This window comes from Agelaius tricolor, unplaced genomic scaffold (assembly GCF_023055355.1).
Source record: "Agelaius tricolor isolate 1412-34295 unplaced genomic scaffold, bAgeTri1.0.p SCAF_5, whole genome shotgun sequence".
Classification (NCBI taxonomy): Eukaryota; Metazoa; Chordata; class Aves; order Passeriformes; family Icteridae; genus Agelaius; species Agelaius tricolor.
Window position 1 is genome coordinate 18,324,405 of NW_027269265.1, and position 18,156 is coordinate 18,342,560.

General features: G+C 37.5%; 1 long non-coding RNA gene across 1 annotated transcript; it reads right to left on the minus strand.

Moving 5' to 3' along the window:
• Window positions 1-3,253: 3,253 nt before the first annotated feature.
• Window positions 3,254-9,569, minus strand: LOC139590674 (uncharacterized). The gene is made up of 2 exons (XR_011679393.1): window positions 9,415-9,569; window positions 3,254-3,603 (listed from the first exon to the last, which is right to left on the minus strand). It is a non-coding gene; the product is annotated as an uncharacterized lncRNA (long non-coding RNA).
• Window positions 9,570-18,156: the final 8,587 nt, after the last annotated feature.

An 18,156-nucleotide genomic window follows, 5' to 3' on the forward strand; every position in this document is an offset into this window, starting at 1 on the left:
AAGGTACTTTTTCCTTTATTTTTAACTGAAAATTAGGACTATTTTCTCTCTCCCTGGTTCTTTATGTGTCCCCTACAGCCTTAGTGCACAGAGAGGCATCTCTGAAGGACAGTACATGTCACCTGCCTGAGATGAGAAACCTAACCTGTAGCCACCTTGGGTTCTTGGAACACTCTGTTCTCAGACACCAGATATTCCATATGCCCACCTGCCTGCAGTGCAGGCTGTCTTCTGGAAAGCAGGCAGCTCAAATTGGATCTCAGCATCCTAAATTTTTACATAATGGATCTGCAAGGTCTACAATATTTTTTAAGGATATCTGTAAGGACAACAGCTTCGATAATGTATAATAACTTGTCTCTGTAGCAAAAAGAGTTCCTCTCACAGGAACTTGCAGGAAAGAATGGAATTATCTCAAAATATAAGCTGATACTGAAACAAGGCAGCCCAGGAACACGGGGTATATGTCAACATTATAAGCTGTTATATTAAAGCAATAATATATTTTCAAATGTTTCTGGTTTGTTTGTTAAATGTTATACCTTTTCAAGTATGTAAAGAATATCAGGTTATCTTTCTTTCAAAATAGAAAAAAAATCCATTTTAAAGCAACAACCAAAAAATGTAGGAGATTCAATTTTTTGACCTGATTTCCTCTGTGGTGTGTTTTTAGACAATTACTGTAGTGGGCATTAGGTTACTTATTAGATGAATAGCTTTGTATCCAGTGACTTTTTAAGCTTTCATCATTTGAATAATTACTGTGTTTGTAAATAAGCAGCAAGATTAAAAAAATATATAAATTGGAGAGAAAAGATATATCGTGAAGATAAAATCACAAAACTTTTAGTCCCTTTTAAGGAGGGGTTTCTCTCAAAGATTTAACCTTTAATTAAATTTATGTATTTTATTTATAGTTCCTTTTATTATTTTTCCAGAACTTGCTGACACAGCAGTGGTTTTGCTAACAGAATCTGTGGTATTACTGTAATAAATATTATGACAAAATCCCCCACTGGACTATTTCCCTAAGCGTTAGCATTTTGAGAGTACATTTGGGTTTGACCACCATGAATTCATGCATTGTATATTTGACCGTAAAATCATCATTGTTAAAATATATGGCCTTAATGGATCTGAGCTGGCACAGGAAAGCCAAAGAGAGAGCTAACAAACAAGGAGAGAATTGTAAGTATTTTGGCATAGAGCAGAGCTGCCGTCAGCAACTCACCAAACTTACATTGTCCAGTGACTGAAATGATGTTACTTAGTTTTTCATGTTTGGTTTCTGTTGTTGTTGTTTCGTTGTTTTTGTTGTTGTTGGTTTTTTTTTTTTTTTTTTTTTTGTAATTAACTCCCTTGCTGTCTCACTTTTGTTTCTGCTAAGTCTACCATTGTTACCTCTTTCCTGCCATTAACTACATAAATACTTAAAAGAAGCAAGGTTTGGGAGTGAGCAGGCTCAGGAATGTGTCAGCAAGCATATAAACAGACAGACCTGTGGAAGGCCAAGCACAAAGAAACGCTCCCCTGGTGCCAGACAGTAGTCTAGGCTGAGATTCACGAGCAGCTTTATACCCTGACTCAGTCATTTAACAACTGTGCATAAACAGGCTCAGTTTATGACTAAGCTTAAGTATCTTTAGACTTCATGTAACTATTTTCTTCTCTAGCTTCTCTCTAAGGTCTCAGACAGCTACTGTCACTGAGTAGAAGGATGATGAGGGTGGCAGAATGTGACACATCTGTGGGAGAAAGGGCAGATTTATCTTGGATGTAGTTGAGATCCATCGCTCTTTACAGAATAAACGTATTTAACAAATGAAATACAAGAAATGAAGACAAATGATAATGGCTGAAAAAGCAGTAATGTTTCACAGAGTGATGCTGAGAATAGAAGGGAATCTAGATACAGGAAAGCACAGATAAAATATTTTTGGGAGAATTTATCACAACATAATAGAGGGTAAGAGGCTGTAAGCAAAGGCTAGCAATGTCTCAGATTGGAAAGAATCCACGAAGAACGTTATTTAACTTCTCCTCTTTCCTTCCCCAAAAACAGCACTACCAAAGGACAGTTTTGGAATAGAGCCCAAAATAAATAAGGAAACGGTACAGTTAAATAGGGTGCTGTGTAAATATTTTTTTGTACAGAGAGAGTTGAGAGACAGTCTCCTTGTGTCTTGATAGCATCCAGAAATGTTGATCATATGGTGATCAGGGTTGTTAGATCAAGAGATTTCATGAGTAGGTTTTGAGTACAATCAAAATACTGACACATTTCTCAAAACAACATAACTTAAATTCAGGCTTCTGTCTTCTGGGTAGTAGCAAAAACGAAAATTCCTCTGGATAAGCAAGTTTTTCAGGTGAAAAAATGCCTTTTCAAGGCTTCAAAAGGCTTCAAAAAAAAAAAAAAAAAAGCATTCCTTAAGAGCCATTTCAACTCTTCAGATGAGTAGTAGTACCAAAACTAGTGTTGTATCCCTGCACTCAGGGCAAAAAAGCTGTGAATTTTCTTTAAAAGTAAGAGAGAAAAAAGGGAAAAATACAGAAGTTGAACTGGCATTGTCTTATTTCAGGTGGCATGAAATCTGTACAACTGAAATTTAAGGAAGTCAAAGAAAAGGTGACGGAAGATTTCTGTATGGTTGATCTTGACATGAGGGTGACAGGTTCTTATGATCTTCTAGGTTTATTTTTTACAGTTCTACAAAATTTTGGTGAAATATAGATACTCATATTGCTTGTACTTGGAAATCTGACAAGGTGCCAATACTGTTGATGGGAGGGGTTATTTTGATTGTTGGTTTGGTGGTGGTTTTTTTTGGAGGTGGTATTTTTTTATATATTTTTTTTATCTGCTTGTACTTATCAATTGCAAACATATGAAGTTTGCAGTTGTTTCAGAGGTGTTTTATGATACTGTAGGATGAAAATATAACAGATAGGGATGAGGAAAATAGTATCTTTCTTGAAGCTGAAAATTCTGGGAAGATGTGAAGAAAGCAGTAGTTGATAGTGCAGTAATTAGAGACAGACCTGTCTACAGATGTTTTTTCCTCCACTACTGGTGTAATTTCTGAATTTAAGATATTTCCCTGACTGTATCTCAAAGAAAATTTAAGTACTCTCTGTCAAGACAGGAACAGCACCTGGAGAGATTATTAAAGAATATGTCTAAGTATAGCTGGATAACAACAGGATCAAAGCAAGAGATAAATGGACAAAAGGATGAACCAGAAAACAGAAAAAGAGTGGTAAAATTTAATTTTTAATGATTTTTTCCACAGGGAATACTCCCTGGAATAGACCATGGATGATCCATATGATCAGAGATAGAATGATTAAACAGATGTTACATTCAGAACAAACTTGCCTCATTCAGACACACAGAAGAAAAGGCCACGTTCAGAGTCCTGGAGGCAATTTTTGGGATACAACTCTCCAGCCCAGGTGTTTACCACAAGGTGTTTATTACCATTGAAGCACCTGCAGTCACCCCCTGGGTGCTTCCAGCAAAGCCCCAGTGCCCCTGGAATCTGTGGGAAGGGCCAGGTGAAGCAAGGTGGTATTGAGTGTCCTCTGCTGGATGTGGGGTACCTGAGTGGGCAGAAAAGTAAAGATGCTATGAAAAACATTGATTTGGAGAAAACAATGATGGCATAATTTACTTGTGCAAGGAGAAAATGAAGCTGTTAGCAGCCTTTAATTTGCCTTGACTCATTGTACAGTTCTTGACTCATTATACAGTTCTTGACTCATTATACAGTTCTATATGTTTTGGTCAAAGTTCATGGAAATTGATATATTTCTGGAGTGTTTTGATAGACTGCCATTTTCTAATGTAAAGAAAAACCCAGTTAATTTTATCAGAAGTGCCATCAACTCATAGGAATTTTTTTTTTCTACAGAGTGGGGATTATATTATGTGTTTTACTGCCATTTAGAAACAATAGCAAAACTTTAAATATTTTCACTTGAGAGTGCTGGCCTCCCACACTTTCTTTTTCAATCCAGTCTACCACAGACTATTTCTCTGAAACATTGTGCTTGTTCTTTTTTTCCTTATTTAGGTCTAAGAAGCATTTTTCAAGTAGGCAGCTTGACTCTACCTCTTGCTGATGGCAAGTATTTTCTGCAGGTTTTGATTTCCTGCTGTGCACAGTGACTGATACTGCACCTTCACCCCATCACTACCTTGACTGACAGCAGTGGAGAAAAAGATCTGTACACTAAATAAAATATTTGAAAAGAAATACACCCAAGTTTGGATGCTTGAGAAGGGGAAGAAACAGCAAAACATTCCAGATTTATGAGGGGCTGTTAAGGGTATTGTACAGGTTTGCATGAGCAGTTATATAATTTAGTTGCTCTCATGTGATATTCTGGTTTATATTTACAGTATAGAGAGAGTGAACTGCACCCAGCTGTATTAAATAGAACTACTTTTTTATCAGGAGTTGCTAGTGACATTATTACTCTAACAGCTTGTGCATGTCATCAGAACCCAGAGGTAAAAAAAAATATAGCACTCTATGGATGTATTTTATTATTTCACAATAACTGGATAGCATGACACCTAATGAAAATTTACATTGGGCAGACACCTTGTGTAAATTTCCCCCCTTTTTAGTCTTACATCTTCTCTTGGCTGGCTTAATATACCTGTTCTGATATTTGGGAAAATATTATTTTTTATAAATTCTTATGAAATTAAAATATCTAGGAAGATTAGAAGTATTTTTCAGCAGGAAAATAATTAATAACACTACTGAGAATTAGTTGTTTACTGTAAAGTCAGCAGGAGCTTGTTGCTATTAGCAGGTTTGGAGCAATGATTCAGAGAACTGGTAAAATATGGTTTCTTAGACTCTGAGCCTACAAACAGAAATGCACTTGCCTAAGTTTGTATGTGGAACTTGTTTCACTGGAAACCCTCCTAAACCTGAGCACACATGTAAGCATTTGTAGAAGAGGCCCTCATTTTGGTTATATCAGACTGAAAAAAAACCAAAAACCTTTATTGAACTAAAATTTAAAAATGCCTGTGAGCACTGAATAAAATATAAGGTCAGTGCTCATTTTAGCTGAAAGCAGATAGACCTTCCTTAATGAGAATAGTGTTGAGGGTTTTTGTTTTGTTTTGTTTTGTTTTGGCTTTTTTTGGTTTTTTTTTTGGTTCCGGTTTTGGTTTTTGGTTTTTTTTCCCCTAAACAGTAATTTTATTGGGAAAGTGTGGGGGAGTTTTAACTGAATGTGCTTTCTAATAAAAAGCAGTAACAATCTCTGATTTTATAACACCTTTCATTGTAGGTCCTGATAGTGTCTTGTGAATGTTTTAGTCTCATATAACTCTAAGCAGAAAGATACTTTTCTATTTGTTTTTCAGGGGGCTAAAAGAGAGAGAGAGACAGTGAGCTGTGCAAATAGAGTCCCCAGTACTAATGACTACTCACAAACTTGTATGTACAGCTCTTCTTCCACGCTTAGGAACCAAGTTTCTCTGGATAGGCTTTCATGAGTGACAACTAATACCTGTGATGAGGAAAACTATAGCTTTAATTTGGCAAACTATGTTTGGTTGGAGAATTCTTACTCACAGCCTCAATTTCTCTTTCTTGTAAAGGGGACTTAATAACCATGCTCAAAACCAACCTACACTTCAGAGGTTTTTGATTCTGTCCCTATTTGAGTGCTGGAGATGAAATCTGGTAGAAAAAGAGAAAGGCTTTATTTTCTGTGTGGAGACTAACAAGCCCCATATGTATCTAAGCACTGATGTTTGCCAGAGAGATTAATGCAAAAGTATGGAAAATAATTATTCAGATACTTTCTTTAGCAAAATAATAATAACAATAGAATTCAGATCTCCTGTCTTTCTCTGTTTAATAGAAAAAGCATTTCTGTAGTCTTAAGTTAATATGTTTTTATTTTAAAATACTGGTAAATTCTATATCTATTTTTTACACCTGTTTTCAAAATCAGAGACTGCTACAAGCCAAAGGCTGAAGTGAGAATTCTGAACAGTGTTTATAATTTCCTGCCTCACACAAATGTTTCATTATAGTGTATGAGATTTTATAAAGAAAATTATCTATATGTACATAAATTTGATGTTCATTTCTAGCAGACTTTGTTACAGGATGGCCAAGCTTGGGAGAAATATCATAATTACACAAATAATATGTATTAGTTATTTCCCAATGACTCTAATCTAAGCTCACACAGTAACGCTGATGAAAAAAAACCAAAAGCACATCAGATAATTTGAAGATAAATGTATTCACAGACTGGGCTTTATTTACAGTGAAGACTTCAAATAAATAAAGATTTAGAATAATTTTTGGTATGCTTGACCAAGTGTTAAAATTAGCAGACATTTATTACAGCAAAAAAGAGCATTTCAAGCAAATAATTCCACTTAAAATATTAAGCACATTTTCCAGTTTATACTGTTGGAGGTTATGGAGGCATTTTTGATTAATGGGCTGTTTTATTGGTGGTGCAAATAATGTGCAATATCATATGACCCATATGTTGTAGATTAGAAAGGTATTAAAATTACCTTGGCACTAAGTGAAAAATCTGAAATATCCCTCTGGTAAAATATATCATTTTAGAGGAAAAAGACATGTTGGCACTGCTTGTATTTATGCTTTTGATAAATTACATGTCATGTTTACTCAGTTTTAGTATCAAAATTTATTCTCTTTCATACTTTTTCTTTTCTTTATTTGTCAGGTTTCTCTGGCAAATGGTGTGTGCAATGGGCAGCAACTGAGAGTGAAAACCAACTGTATGTCACCTGTCACTTATGAGCACAGAACACGGGGGAAGGTGGTGATGTCTATTTGCTCATAAAATAACCTCGGTATTTATTGCCATTTATTTAGATTGGCGCAAGCTACAACAAAATAAGGAGGTCATGTGCATGAAGGAAACACTTTGAGAAGGATCTTCAGCAAAGCCCCAAGCCACAGAATGGAAATTCACCTTGTTCCATATTGCATAGGAAACTTGAACAACAGGTTGGGGTCTATTTAAAGATTCACTCAGGTTCTGGGACCTTTGGGTAAAGGTTTAGTTGGGAAATGATGACCTGACTTATGATTTTATCTGGAAACTGTATATAAAAATTCCAATTAAACCCAGAAATGGAAGAAACTCAGTGCCTTAGGATGAATTTTAGTTTGTGCTTTTGAATTCTGTTAACACTGAATGGCAGACTGGGAATCAGAAGGTACACTGGAGCTTTGAATGCACTGCAGTGTTTCATGTTATTTGCTCCAAATCTGTACCTGACCTGGAGTATAATCTGGCTTTCAGAAGTATTTGTTCTAGGGCCAAAAATGGCTACTTTTCTGGTGATGAAATTCCAAATCAGAACTATCCCTCAGAAGCACACAGCAGTCTCCTCAAATTTCATCTTTTCCTGCCAGTAAAGTAGACCAGATTCTTCTTCCTTATGTTTTTCCCCTACATTTCTGTTGTTTGGCAACCTAGGATTTGCTTCCTTACTGATTGTGAACACCCCAAATGGGGATGTCCTCTGACTTTACACTGGGGCTTTCAACTACAAAGATAAAATGCATGAGCACATGAGACAATGGAGGCCATTTCTAGAATTTTTGCTGAGGTGAAAACAACCTAACAACTCTCCTTATGGAGAGCAAAATGTAAAAAGATGTGATTACCCACAGAAGAAGTCACTTCTGATTGAAGAGAAAATATACTTAAAATCTTTAATGTGCCTCATCAGTATTTTTTAATGTTATTCTCCAGTATTGTCATCAGGCAAAAGAGTGCTAGAAAAGCTGATTTGATCCAGTAACTGCAGCTGTCTTTGAGGGCAAGAACACCACACCTAAATTTAGGCCATGGATTCAGCTAAAAATGAACTCTTCAATAAAGACTGGAGTCACAACTCATACCACAGAGACATAGATCATCTCTGCTTTGCCATCTGGGTCAGCAGCATCCTAGGGAAGCAATCCCTCCAGGGTCTGTACCCCTGTGAGACCACTGCTCTTGGCTCTCACAGGTTCCCTTTGAGACCCTCTAGCATTTGCTCCTTCTGATTTTTACTGGTGAAAATTATCCTGTGCTTGAGTTGTTCCAGGCAAAGAAATTATTGAGGGGCATATCTTGGGCTGAATTCAGTTCCTTAAAATTTCACTCTTCTGGCTGTGCTAGTTCTACCACTCTTTTTGCAGCACACTTCATCTGGAAATAATTATCTGGGCCCTGCTCCTGCAAACACTGTCCATGTGCTGCAGCACATTCAGTAGATTGCTTCAAGGAAATCAGTGGGTGTGTTTGAAAGGTTAAATTTGTAGGTGCTGACAGAACTTGGACGCTAGTCACCACAAGAGGATGTTAAAATACCAAGGGGGAGGGGGAATCCAAAGGGCATCCTTAGCCAGAGATCCTGTTTTCATGCAAATGTGCTTAAAAAATGAAATTAAAAAAAAGGAGGAGAAATATACTGAGAATGGATTTTATGGTAAATAGTCCTTTCTCCCTAGGATGCCTCTCATTATTTTCCAGAAGGATCCAGCCATGCATTAAGCACAGGATTAGTTTTCTCATCTTGGTAGTGTTGTGACAGTTTAAAAAAACCTCTCATAACTAATGCAGCCTCCATATATTACAGAGTGATCATGTCCAAAGAACAGACATTGACAGATTTGAAATAATTATGTAAATTTTTTCTGGAGTTCTATTTAAAAGCACATTTTTCAGGCTTAAAAGAAAGAAAGCATCCTCAACCAAGCCTTAGTGATTGCTGAGGAAGCTGTACCTACATGCCTGCATTAAACCTAGCACAATATGCTATAAAAACCTCATTACACATCCAAGCTGTCTTTGTATCAGCATTAAATGCGCTTCCATACACATTCTGTAAATTACACACTTATAAATTACTCATTTGTAATAGCTGCAGGCTGACGGCTACAGTGAAAATTATATGTTTTTTTTAAACTTGCTTTTTTTAATGTGCTTTTTGCTTCCCTGAGCACCTGATGATCCTGCCATGCTTGCCAATGGAAATCTAAAAAGAAAAAGATCTAAGGAAATTTTCTTGATACACCCTTTTTTCCCACCATGATTAACTTTACAATAATCAACTATTTCTCAATCCAGAAATTTTTAGTGGCAGACATGGTCATATATTTATCCTGTGTATTTCTGCTGAAGTTAGTGTTGAATAGTTATGAATAATTCAGTAATATAACATTCAGAAATATATTACAATAACTTAAAAGAGCAAAAGGTATTCAACTGCTTACTTTTTCTCCATGAGGAATCATAGCGTGTATCTAAATCTTTGCAACTGTTAGGATCAGGTTCCCTCATAAGAAATTGTGTCCACTTTAGCAGGCATATTAATTTTATCCTTAACCCTCTTACCTTGCTGTGTGCTTCAGCATTGCTCACCCAGATCCTCTGGTCCACCTGTAAAAGAGTCCTTCAAAAGGACCCCTCTTTCAGGAGATGTCACTCTGCAGATACCCTTAAGCCAGGCTGAGGGAGACCCTAACAAAACCCTTGGAGAAATCCAGGAAGACAATCTCCACTGTCACCCCACACCAGCCAAGAGGGTTCCTTTGTCATAGCAGAAAATCATGTTTGTCAAACAATACTTGCCCTTGTTGAATCTGTGCTGGATTTTCCCAGTCATGTGCTTCATCCAGTTTGGGATGACTCCAAGGAGGATCCATTCCATGACTTTCAAAGGGACTGAAGACTGATGGGACTATAATTTCCTTGCTCCTGATAGTTTCCTTGGAGTATAATTTCCTTGGTCCTCTTGGTAGGATCCCAGCCTACTTCCAGTCTTCTGAGATGTTTCCTGATCTCTGCAACTGCTCAAAGGTCATGGAAAGCAGCCTCATGAGACTGTCAGCCAGTCCTTTTAGTAACTTTGGGTGGACATTGTCTGGGCCCATCAATTTGTAAGGATCAAGCTCCTGTAACAGTTCACATACCGATTTTTCCTTTGCTGACAATGGGTTGTGTTTGCAAATGAATGAGTGATGGAGGTCTGAGAAGCTTGTATGTGAAGCAGGACTATTTTTCAAGGACCAGGTCTACTTGTATGGACACCTGAAGTAGGCTAACAAATTATTCCAATTATTTTCTGTGTGTATTTTTAATAGTTTCAGTTTTTATTAAACATACAGATTCCCTGTTCATACCACACAGGGATTTGTAATCCATGAATACTCTAATTTTAGTGGGAGACATTTCTTAGAATGGCTCTTCTTTTCCTCACAAATACTCGAAGAACGTCAAATTCAAATTAATATTTGAATCTTAGACTTGGACATTAGCTTTAAAATTGTATGTATTCTCTAGAAAAGTAGAAGTGTACAGCATGACTTTAGGCTCTCACCTGAAGTCTTTAAAAAATTTAAATACTCACAGCAAGTGTTCAGAAAGCAGAGATGCACCAAACCAACAAAAGCTCTAAGGTAGCAAGATTGTTTTGGACAGATCGAAAGGTAACCTTCAGTTAGAGTTACAAATTTAGGGAAATAGTGAGTTTTTCATCTGGCCCTAGTGTCCACCAATAATGAACTGCAACTTTTGGAAATAAGCCCCAAAATTCATTGGGCTATTTGTGTAAAACCTGAGATTGCTTATCTAGGGCTATATTTTTTGAGTTATTCCCCACGTGTGATCATACATCATTAAGTAATATTTTCTGAATTTATAATTATCACAGAGACAAGGGTTCATGAAAGAGCAGGCTGGTGCTTAGATCCAGGATTGTCCCAATCAGACCTTTACAGTTTGATGTTTGTGCTGTAAAATCCAGGTGCCTCACTTTTATTATAAAATTTATATTGGACATTTGCTGCAATGAACTCTCACACCCTCCACTCCTAATTTTATGTTCATATTGAGAAGGATTCTATTTTTGCTTCAAATATATCCACCTACCAGCCTCCTCTCACTGTCTTAGTCCCCTCTTTATTGTTGCATTTGACAATTCCTTCTCACAAACATTCTCATTTGCAACAAAACTTTAAAACAGATCTCTCTTCCCCAGTTGTTGGTGCTGATTTTCTACTACAATTTAGTAATTTGTAGGTAGTAGGTATCCATAACTTAATGTCTAATATTTTTTCCCCTCTATCTCTGTGCATATGGTGGTGGACATGGGGAGGGATAATGTATTCCTTTTTAAAGGTGCTTTTGTGAAAGGAATGGATTTTTCTAGCTCCTCCAGTGGGGGTTCCTTTTGTTTCTGAGGTCACCAATGAAGAGTCTGGAAAAAACTTATTGAAAAACAAATTAAAAAGCTCTCCAGTTTCTGTAAGAGCAGCAATACCTTTACAGAGACAATGTGATGCTCTCTCATAATGAGTTTGAATGGAGACTAACAATAATACATTTTCACCTTGACTACTCTTCTATGATTTTCACATGAGAATACAAGAAATTTTTTTTTCCAAGAAAACCAAGACAATTAAACATATGTGTGTTTTTGTCCTTGTTTCACGTTCTGCTAAAGCCAAACCACATTTTTTGTGCTTGTTTTCTCCAAGAATCAGAGTGAAACACAGCCACTTTCTCCTCTGAGCAGGGAAATACCTTTGTGGCACCCAATCCCCTCTTGTCCATGTAAGCCCTATTTGCTATAGTCTATGACCAATGAAACCTTATGGAATAATGTGAAGTACCCATTTCAACAAAGGAAACTGAGGCCAGAATAAGTTGTGTGCTTCTATCTCAATCTTTCATTGAAGGTGAAAACTGAGGAATCCTTGATCTCTGCTTTCTCTAAATATTGAAAATGTTCCTCCCAACAGCTGAGTAGAGCTTGATTTAGGGGACATTTCATCCCTTGGTAGCTGAAATGATTAATGTGCAACAGAAGTGAACTCTTGAATCCTCATAGCAAGAAGGCTTAGGGTAAGAGATTTAAGATTTTGATTTTTCTTGTCTTATTCCCTTACTTAGGATTAATATTTTATCTGTCTGAATAACTTAGTTGTTTTTTATGAAAAGAATGATTCATTTTGAGGTGGATAGGGTGTGTTTCAAAAGATACTGATAGAAACTAAACACTGCCTTGATGATGTGCTGTGATTATCCTAAAAATAGGTTTTTATAAGAACATAATCTCACAATTTCTCTCAAAAGTACAGACTCAAGTTTCACTTAGAGGAAATACATTTACAGTAAAGTCCAAGAAAAATGAAGTTCTTGAATTTAATGTAAGTCTGTTTATAATATTAACTTCAATGAAGGTTATACCTAGTTGAACCTGCTGAGGTCCTGCCCAGTTATGTTTATGAGAATGACTAAATAATGCTTTTACATGCTGCAAAATCTTTATTTAGAAAAGTAATTTGGGAACCAGTTGACTCAAAGCTTAATTGCGAGATCATTTTAAGTTCAGGTTTCAGGAAAATGCAGCCTGACATTTTAGATGTTGAAATGTATCTGCTGATGCATGTTTGATGATCATGATGTAGGAACTGGGTCATCCTAGGCCAGGTCTTATAAATGAGCATACATTTACAGGAAATGGGACTGCCACTGGAGTTTGGAACATAGTCTCCATGCAGAACGTGATTTTGGTAGAAAGAAGGCCAAATTTGAACTGTCTACAAGTTCCCCTCATCTGACAATGCTTGAGTCAAAAGCCTACTGAGAAAAAAATAAATAAAAAAGAAAGACTTCCCAGGGTTGCTAAGCATCTTGCAGAAAAGCTTTTCTTTGGACTGTATAGAGTCTCTGTAGACTGCATAGAGCTCTGCCTGAGACCCCCTTTGGTGAGCAATGAGCTGCACTCAGCTTTACAGCACTTCACATTAAAACCAATTAAAGAAGGAAGTGCTGCTGGTGAAAGGAGGTAGTTTGTTCTATAAAAACATAACAACATAATACACTGTAGGCTCTGGAGAGTACATGGAAGGTGGGAGGAATATCACTGGCTGCTCACCGTCTTGTTACGCACTCGGCGCTCCCCAGGTCTCCTACCATTCCCTGATGTTGGTGGCATACAGATTTAAATGAAGTGTTATTCTGGCTGAGTACAGCCACTGTTATATTCCCAGAATAAACCCATGTGAATTGTGTTTGCTGTGGTGAGGCAAAATAATTCATTAGATTTGCCTTCTAATTCATATTCCTCACTGTGCATTGTGCCTGTACAGCATTTGCAGTAAAGAATCTGTGAGCAGTGATTACTCACAGGTGGATTACACATTTAAAGGAGATGCTCAAATTAGCCATTTGAGTCCTCTACATTATGAGCTGAATCTTAGATAAATATCCTTCTGAAGAATCCCTGATTTTGCTGTGCGCAGCCTGTATGAAGGTTAGGGTGCTAATTCAGGCATTTAAATTAGAATCAAAAATATGGTGTGTGACTGTCCCTGTAGTAAAGTTGCTTGTGGGCAATGTGGTTTAATTGCCTTGGCAGTAGTGGGGACACTGCTTTACTTCCTTGAGTATTCCACATACATAAAATTAATGCAGGGTAGCTAACTAGTGATGCCTATGGATTGAGCAGCACAAGGTAGCCTGGAAAGAACATGAGAGTTTAACCAGAGTCTGTCACTTAAGTTCATGACCCAGATTTGGTGGTGTCATGCCCCTCCATCACCAGCTGATCCATTTGCAGCATTTCAGAGATCCCATTCTTAATTTTGAAATCTTTAATCCATTGCTAAGGAACAGCAGTTGTTACTCGTGTAATTATTTGGAAATGAAAAATACCTAGCTCATGCCTGCCTTAAGCAGACAATATTTTCTTAAGGGGATTTAGGATTGGTTTAAACTTTTGACTTCCTTAATGTAATTGCCTGGTAGTAACTGTCTGACTGTGTGAATATTCCAGCTTCTGCTAACAAATATTTTTTTTGCCTGGCCTTCATATTTCATGCATATTAGCAATTCATAAATATGTTAGGAAATTCTCCAGACTATTCCATTCCCTGACTATAGATTCATGACAAAATGCTTGCCTGCATAAAATCATAGTGGCAAAGTAGTTCAAAAAGCACCATCTTGCATTCCATATATCTTAGAATGTGAGATTTTTTTCTTTCTTTCTTCCCCTACCCTTTGTGCTGGCTTCCACTGGAGTAGTTTATTTTCTTCAGAGCAACCAGTCTGGGGTTATGCTTTGGATTTGTGCTGGAAGCAGTGTTCATAACAGGGATTTTTTAGTTACTGCTGAGCAGAGCTTACACAGGCTCAAGGCCTTTTCTGCTCCTCACCCCACCCCACCCCACTGCACTGGTGAGGAGTTTGGGGGTTCACAAGGAGTTGGGAGGGGACGCAGGCAGGACAGCTGCCCCAATAACCAAAAGGATGTCCCCGATCATATGGCATCATGCTTGGTGTGTAAAGCTGGGAGAAGATGGAGGGAGTGAGGACACTTGGAGTTGTGGTGTTTGTCCTTTCAAATAACCATTATGTGGGATGGATTCCTGTGTTCCTGGGGATGATGCCTGCCCATTAGAAGCAGGGAATGAATTCCTCATTTTGCTTTGCTTATTTAGGTGGCTTTTCCTTTCCTGATTAAACTCTCTTTATATCATCCCAAAATTTTTTCATTTTTATTCTTCTGATTGTCTTCCCCATGCCCCCAGGGGGTGAATGAGTGGCTTTGTGAGGCTTAGTTGATGGCTGGGGTTAAACCATGACAGCCACCTACTCTGTTTAAGGGCAATGTAACATCACTACAAAGGAAACTTCCTCTTTTACAAACCATGAATCATTGATTTCCCCCCTACAACAACCAGCCCTTCCCACCTGGGAGGCCTTCCACATTTACCATTTGTGTTATAATCTCCACTGTATTTCTGCCTGCCACATTGATTTATCCTTTGCTAACAAATCAGTTTGTATAAAAAAGCTGCTGCTTTCCCATTCAGTGTTTGATGAAATGTTTGGGTGCTCTATAAATCATACCTAGAATATGAGCACATAGGAAGGTGAAGTTAAGAAAGAAAGTGGTTTTATAAAAATTTAAATGTGAATTACTGAAAAAATCCAGTTTTACCGCTGCATTCCGGTGCTGATGAAATGTTGCTTTGGGGGATATATGTAGGTTAGGCTAATGGAAAACCTTCTCTTAAACAGCTTCCCCTTCCCATTCCAAGTTATGGAATCTCTCAGAGGAAATGTCAAGCAGGGGGTTTGGTGATGAAAAAACAGGTAAAGTGTTTATGTGTGTAGGGTCCTCCCTCCCTCTCTCCCATTTTTACCAGTAAGGAACAGAGCCTTAAAGCAGAAGACAGAAAGACTGAGGGGGTGATTTTAGTTCCAAACATTTCCCAATTCCTCAGTGTGACCAGGTGTAAAGTACTAGGCCTCTTTTCAACTGAGATTTGCTTCTGTAAGATGGAGGTGATAATGTTGCACCAGCCCAGTGTGGAGCTTCAGAAATAAAGCAATCAGAGCACACTTCAGAGCTTCATAAATTAATCACAGTGGTAGCTGCAAGGTCCACCACTGCTTGCTGTGAACTTAGTTCCCCAAATACAAGAGAGTCTGCAGAGCTTCTGCTCTGAAACTGCCAGCAAATACCAGGAACCATTGGATCCTCATGGAGGAAGGAATACAGGGACCAAGGTCGTGATCCTGATGAGACATGAGTCTCAGTACAGGATAACCAGGATCTAATCAGCCAGCCAGGACAAAGTGCTCATGGATCATAGGGAGAAACTGGGTTCAATTCCTGACTGTCAGAGGGTGTGGGATTCTCCACTTTATAGTGGTTAAATCCTTGCATTCATCTAGCCCTAGATCTAGATAACTTTAGCATGTAAGCCTGGGTTGCCATCAACTGGCAGAATATTCAGTCCCAAGTCAGAAATATTGCATAAAAATTCATTGCACAAGGAAAACAAAGTGCCTGTGACCAGGAGTGACAAATCACGCAGAAGTATGTGCAGATGCTGTTTAGAAAGTCTTAGGAGAGAATCCTTGTCTCACAAAGAAAAGTTACTGGAAGATGTAAAATATCTATTAAAATCTAGGCTACCTCAATTTTTTCCCCAAAAGAGACAAAATGAGATATGTTCTTTCCATTAGTCACCTTAATCTTTGAATTCCAGAACTGTTCCACCCTTTCCTCTATTCCAATGAATAATTAAGCATCTAGTGGAATAGGAAAGATTGAAGGAGGCTGACCTGGCACATGAGCTATGAGTCAATGGTACCTTATTTCCTAAGAAACATAGAAGCAATTTTTTCTCTGATTCTTCTCCATTAACATCTTAATTTCCCAGTACAATTCTAAGAGAATTAGATTAATCACTCTCACCACTCTGCCAATTTTAATCAGAAACAATGACTGCCAGTGAATAACAATTTTTTTCTTTGGAGCTCCAGTTGTTTGTAGAATAAACTACCACTTTCTTTGCCTACTCTTGGCACCTACAAGAGGTTTAGTTTTAACTTTGTGACTTAGGACAGTCTTGGGACTATTGCAGAACTTGACAGCAGAACTTGAGATTTGGAAAATAGGCCTTCTGCTTCCCTTAATTATGAATATTTGCATTCATTTCTGCTGAAACCTTTTCTCAGATAGTTTAGTTTGTGGCTGTTCTGGAGACATGATAAAACAGGTGGGCAACCTGTGGGTTGGGAACTCCTGCGATATTTAGAGCTCTGGACACAGGGGCAGCTCCCAGGAAGGGTGGATTTTGAGGAGAGATGTGAAGATCTTGGATAGAACTATAGTAGCCAATTCAGTCTCAGAAACATCAAGGCCATTCTCACAAGAAGCAATTTGATGAATATCAAGCTGTTGTACCTTCCAAATCTTTCTGGCACAGGTTCTTAGTGTCATTATATCATTATACAACTGATCTTAACTGGCACCTACAGAGTCCTTCCACTACTTGCACATTTTCCTTCACTGCCTCTCTGCTTTTGCTTTCTTTTTTTTCCATATCACTTATCCCTGCTCTTAGCTACACTCCACCTTCTTTTGCCATCAGGGGAAAATGCAACTCGGGGTCAAAATTGTGGATTTCCAGACTCTTCTGCTGTTATATTTCTTTCTATGTTTTTTCTGTTTTAAAAAAGTGAATTTTAAAGCAAAAGATTCCTATAAGTCACTACTTGAAAAATTTCAGCATAAGAGGAGATTAATTTAAGGCTAGTTTTATGCTGAGGAAGTAATTTTGTAATTCTGCTACCATTCAGCACATCTACCAAAGTGTGCATGGAGTAGCACATACATCTGCTCTGTCCTTTGGAAGCAAATCCTTGTTTGATGTTCCAAACTCTTCTGGAACAATATTAGTCCTGGACTTTAGATAACATCAAGTATATTTCATATTATCAACATAATTTTTCAATTTATGCATTCTTGGCCAGTGGGCATACTAGAATATGATCTTGGAATTTTTCTTCTTTAAACTTTAATGTCTTGGATGTAAAAGAAGCAGTTCTGTTCTAACAGTAATTACTGCCAGTAACTAAATGTACTATCTTCTGTTTTGAATTTCTTTCTTTACCTTTGTATTTGAAAGCTCTGTACATTAATAAGAAAAAAATCTCTCACCGTACCTTGAAGCAAAGGAACATGAATTTTAAAAACAATCATTAGATCATTATTTCTAGCTTCAAGCTTGTCGTCCCCATGACCTATTGTGTTAATAAAGCCCCAGAAAGCTAGTTGGCACTGACAGACAGAGCAATGTACTGCATGCTTTATGAACTATGTATGCAGCTTCTGATTGCTACAGAGACACAAATTCATACAATTTCCTATCAAGAACCCACTTCTCAATCATAAACTAACATCCATTCAAATTAAAGAAGTTTGGCCTTCAGAAAAAGAATGAAGGAGTCTTACAGCTTCTAACAGTTTGATTTATTTTAACATTAAAATATTGAGGGCATCAAATTTTAATATCAGTGCTGTCACTTTATTCATAAAGTAAGTACACTCAAGAGCTCAAAAATTACTTCATTTTTAGAAAGAAATTTATTGCACTCTATAGGAAGGTGTGCAATTTCTTCTTTCAGAGAGCTTGTGGATCATATTCTTTCAGAGGAGGCTGAACTTGTGATTATTATTTGCTCTGGTTTTCTGTTTTTTTCCTTTTTCTTTGCATAAACAGTCTCTAATTTATTTCTCCTTTCACTTTTTAGCAGCAGGGAACTGAATGC